This window comes from Tamandua tetradactyla, chromosome 8 (genome assembly GCF_023851605.1).
Source record: "Tamandua tetradactyla isolate mTamTet1 chromosome 8, mTamTet1.pri, whole genome shotgun sequence".
NCBI lineage: Eukaryota > Metazoa > Chordata > Mammalia > Pilosa > Myrmecophagidae > Tamandua > Tamandua tetradactyla.
The window spans coordinates 13,931,407-13,937,076 of NC_135334.1; the positions used below are offsets into that span (position 1 = coordinate 13,931,407).

At 38.4% G+C, this 5,670-nt stretch overlaps 1 pseudogene; it reads left to right on the forward strand.

Annotated features, from left to right (window-relative positions):
- Window positions 1-2,189: 2,189 nt before the first annotated feature.
- Window positions 2,190-3,130, forward strand: LOC143643203 (olfactory receptor 8C8-like; annotated as a pseudogene).
- Window positions 3,131-5,670: the final 2,540 nt, after the last annotated feature.

The window sequence follows — 5,670 nt, forward strand, 5'->3', positions numbered from 1 at the left end:
CAAACTCCAGTCTTTTGATACCTGAATAATATTCCATTACATATATATGACAGACTGTTTGTTTATCATTTCATCTGTTGATGGACACTTGGGTCTTTTCCAGCTTTTGGGTATTGTGAATTATGCTGCTATGAACACTTGTGTAAAAATATCTGTTTGAGTTGCTGCTTTCAGATCTTTAGGTGTATATACTTAAAAGTCATATTGCTGAGTCATATGATAATTCTATATCCAATTTCTTGAGGAACCACCAAACTGTCTTCCCAGTGACTGCACCATTTTATATCCCTAGCAAAAATTAACAAGTGTTCCACTTTCTCAGCATTTTTTCCAACACATTTTTTTTTCCATTTTTAAAATAGTATCTTTTCTGGTGGGTATGAAATAGTATATGATTGTGTTTGTCACTAATGGTTAATGATGTTAAACATCTTTTTATTTGCTTTTTAACCTTCTGTATATTTTTGGAGAAATGTTTATTTAAGTCTTTTGCCCATTTTAAAATTGAGTTTCTGTTGTTTTGTTATTGAATTGCAGGACTTTTTTATATATTCAGGATATTAAATCCTGATAGTGAATATGGACTCCAAATGTTTTATCCCATTCTGTAGGTTTTCTTTTTACTTTCATGAAGACGTCTTTTGATACACAAAAGATTTAAATTTTTATAAGGCCCTATTAACTTATAAGGTGTGGTAGTACTTGTCATCTAATTGGTGGAGGATAAGGATGCTTTGAATTGTGTAATGTAAAGACAGCTCATCACAACAGAGAATTTTCATTTCAAAAATATCTGTTGTGCCATGGCCCAGAATCTAAGATAAATATAATGTGGAAAAGGAGAAAGGCAATTGGTGCTAACATTTAACAGGCTCTTTTTATGTGCCAGACATGGTCCTAATGCTTTATGTGAAGAAACTCCTTTAATCCCCTACCTATTCCAATGGATAGCTATTTTTTTTTTCTTTTTTCTTTTTTGCATAGGCAGGCACCAGGAATCAAACTTGGGTCTCTAGCATGCCTGGTGAGAACTCTGCTTGCTGAGACACCGTGGCCTGCTCTGGATAGCTAATCATTTTGCATGAGGATATAAGGTTCAGAAGATGTCCCTAACTTGTCTAAAATCTCACAATTAGGAAGTAGAAAAGTGTTCATTGCACTCAGTTTAACTTGAGGATTTATTACCTTAGCAATTTTATTGCAGCACTTTGTTGAAATGCAAAAGCATATTCAATATTAAACCAATGATCTTATATTTTATTTATGCAATCCCAGAGTCTTCTAGAAAACCACTAGAAAAGGCAAATGATTCTGCTCCTAGACCTTCTTCAGATCTGTGCTTAGGATCGAGGGAATGCTGAGGTGAGAGACCAAGGGGGCCATCAGTCCATTGCACTGGGGATTAGGAATTCCACATGTGAAATTTAAGCTTAGAAGAACATTGAGTCCCTGTAGACATAGACTCATTAATTCTTCCCTCCAGAGACTCACTGAACTTCTTCTTTCTTCTGTACTTCAGATCAATTTCTCCAAATACAAGGATTCACCCCCATCCAGACCAGCTTATTGTTTGGGAAGCTAATGATGTTGTTTCCTTCTTACAACTGAAGAAGAAGAGTTTCTGGGCATATTCTCAGGTAGAAATCGTGGCTTATTCCCCAGAATGCCTGTTCTAGCCTATAGAATACTGAGTATTGTGCTGATAATTGGTGCCTCCTTCCATTATTAGAGAAATTTTTCTCCCTCAGAATAGTTAGGATGAAGGGTCCTCAAGGCCCAGCATCAGTGGAGTCTTCAGGCAATAGAAATCATCCCTGAACTACTAATTTTCTTCTACCATCACAACTACTTAAGTCAAGGATTTGGAGGTGAGGTGGCACTTGATGTAAGCCTGGAAGAAGCCAGTGTCAGAAGGAGGAAATGCTGAGACATTAGGCAGTCTACCAACAGAGTGACCAACAAGCTGAGCAGGAGAGAGAGAAGAAGGGAGGAAAATCTGAACTCTCAGGCCTGGAAAATCTCTGGAAATCAGCTCCTGGATGATTTGCTGTGTGTTTTCACACGTCCGTCATCTTGGAAACCAGCAGATACAGAATTCACTCTGCAGAGAAAGACTGAGGATACATTACTGTTGTCATCTTTACTCCTGCTCTTGCAGCTCATTCTCATGAAGTGAACAAGTATGGAAAATGACTCTTGTGACTTTTATCCTGATGGGATGAACAGACCAACTTGAGCTTTAGCTGCCTCCATTTTTTTTTCTGTTCTAGGTGAACTGTATGGTCACCTTGGTGGGAAATTTGATCTTAATAAATCTTATTTGCTTCAGTTCCCACCTTCACACCCCATGTACTTTCTCCTCTTTAATCTATCCTTCATTGATCTCTGCTATTCATTCATCTTTACCCCCAAAAAGCTGATGAACTTTAATTCAGAGAGGAATATCATCTCCTTTGCAGGATGCATGGCTCAGCTGTTTTTCTTCTGCACTTTTGTCAACTCTGAGTGCTGCGTGCTGACAGCCATGGCCTATGGTCACCACGTGGCCATCTGTAAGCCCCTATAGTACACTGTCACCAGGTCCCCCAGTTAAGTTCTCTGCTGATGTCTGCTTCATATGTGATGGTGTCTGCAGGTGCGATGGCTCACATTGGGTGCATGATCAGGCTGACGTTTTGTCATTCCAACACCATCAACCACTACATGTGTGACACTTTCCCCCTGCTCCAGCTCTCCTGCAGCAGCACCTATGCCAATGAGATTGCGACTTCTCTTAATGTGGGCACAGTCATCGTAGTATCAAGTGTCCTTATCTTTATCTCTTATGCTATGATTCTTTTCAATATCTTTCACATGCCATCTGCTAAGGACTGGTCCAAAGCCTTCCAATACCTGTGGTTCCCACTTAATTACTGTTGGCCTTTTCTATGGATCTGGCCTGCTCCCTTATGTCAGGCCCTCATCTGCTGGGTCTTTGGGTCAGGAGAAGTTTTTCTCAGTGCTTTATACCAATGTGGTGCCCATGCTGAACCCCCTTATGTATAACCTGAGGAACAGGGACATCAAACTTGCTCTGAAGAAAACCCAGAAGAGAATAACAAACACAGCAGAACCAGTGATGCTACCTTAGCCCCTGCCTCTTTTGCTGTGCTCTTGTCTTCATGAGCCACCTCATCCTCTTCTTCGAGTCCTCTTCTTTTCCTTCTCACCATCTTTCTTTCTAATGCATTCTTGTAGGAATTTTTATTCCAGTATCTTTTGTTCTTTCAAATTTTAATGTAATTAAGATCCATTGTTTGACTTTGTTGTTATTCTCAGTCTCAAGGTGGCACCAACTTCTTACTTATTTTGTTTTCAGATGCAAACAAGGTTAATTTCATTCCCATGTGGGCATAACACAATCCACTGATTGTTTTTTTTCCCTTTCCCATTCCTGGTGAGCTGTGCCATAGGATATTGTCTGATCAGTTCTTTTCCTTGCTTTCTGTGAATCACTTCAGGGCCCTTTCCTATGTAACTTACAACTGCATTAAAACAGAGGAGGAGGGACAAAAACCGTGGACACAGAAAGAGTGTAAATAGTTCCAGAAATTTTTAGGGTTATTTTAGTAGTGGTTTTTCTTCTGTGTTTTTGGCCTCAATCTATAATGGAACCAAATAACATTTTGCACTATGGTTCTTTCATTTTGGGGGGGCATGTTTAAGGACCAGTGAGGATCCCCACTTTGCCCACGTTTCTCAAGCTCCATCAGTGATAACGATTTTAGGCAGTTCTTGTTTATGCCTCTATGTTATTGCATTGATAAACCAGTGTGCTTTTATAATTGAATTGAAATTGTCTCTGATTATCTATATATCTATGGAAGAGATGTTATTTACCAATTACATTTTCATTTCTCTGCACAAAAGTTCTGTGTCTCATAAGGATTGTGATTAAAAATTATACAATGACAAACTTGATTACAGATTAGGTGTTACAGATAATGTCAAGGTTCTTTGCTTGCCCAGTTGTATAAAAAGGGTTCCTCTTTGCAAAAGAAAAAGCTTTGTTTACTCCTTATAAAAAACAAACAAAATATTATGGCAAACCTTTTTCTTATGGTGGTTTGTTCTTGCAATGTTTAAACTGATTTCTCCCTTTTGTCTCCAGCAAGAAAAATGTTAACCTCTGGTCTGTATTATGTGCCATAAACCCTATTAAAAAACAAGTCTCTTTATCCTCTTCTTTAGATGAGGAAGAGTTTATAGGTCTTGCTTAAGGGCACAAGCTAATGTTTCAGGGCTCAGTTTTTTTACTTAATGTTCATCCCAGGAAGGAATGGTGGGGAAAAATGAGATTTGTGAAAGGTAGAGAAACTCTGGAGAATTGTTTCAGAATGAGCCTGAGTGTGGGGGTTGTCATGGGAACAATGCCTTAACTACGATGCTTATAGGACAGAGGAGACTGACAAAACTTTTATACCCAACTTGAAATATGCACATGACTACAGAGAGGTTTGACCTTAATGTGGGACAAGAAGGGTTAGCTACAAAGAAAGATTCAATGACTATTTTTTGTAACAGTGATCATTTCCTGTGATGGGGAAGCTGAGGAGTTTGGATCCAGCCTCCCTGATGAGGCATGGAATATTATCCAGGCTAGTACTACTTCCAAAACAAAATGAAATAACTGTTATTCATAAAGAAGCAATAGAAAATCTGGCTCTGTTTAATCTTGTTTTGTGTTTTGAGATTAGGGAGCGCTGTTCCTCAGAAGACATAGTTCCCTGGGGATGTAGTTAGTATATCCATAATTCTATGCTTATTAAAATGCAGCATGCATTTTGAAAAGTTTTAAAAAAATTCTCATGTAATAATGGTCTTAATATAAAATAGTGGCAGTTTAGAATCTTATGTAGATATGATCAAATTGTTACTATGAAATTAAAGCCCAGATATAGACATTATTATAAGATTCTGCTCTAAAGCACATATTTTAAAATGCTGAAGTTTTAAGAAGACAGAAAATAAGGTATATACCATCTGTGCCAGTTTGAAAGGATTATATACCCTAGAAAAGCCACGTTTAATCTTAATCCATCCTGTGGATGCAGCCCCTATTCAGGGATTTCATTCAATCCTTATTCAATACTATAGGATGGAAAATTGATTAGATTATCTCCACAAACATGTGACGTACCTAATTGTGGGTATTAAACTTTCATTAGAGGGAGATATGTCTCCACCCATTCTAGGTGGGTCTTGATTAGTTTACTGAAATCCTTGAAAAGGGGAAACATTTTGGGAAAAGCTTCAGAGCCATGAGATCCCTGAGAGCCACAAGAACCACAGAGCCTACACAGTCAGAGACCTTTAAAGATGAAGGAAAATGTCTCCAGGGGAGCTTCATGGAACAAGAAGCCTGGAGAGAAACCTAACAGAAGTTGCCATTTCACTATGTGCCTTTCCAGTTGAGAGAGAAACCCTGAATGTGATCTGCCTTCCTGAAACAAGGATTTCCCTGATGCGTTAGGTTGGACATTTTTATAGACTTGCTTTAATTGGGACATTTTCACGGCCTTAGAACAGTAAACTCGCAACTTAATAAATTCACCCTTTAAAAAGCCATTCTGTTTCTGGTATATCACATTCCGGCAGCAAGCAAACTAGAATGTAAATTGGGGGTTATCT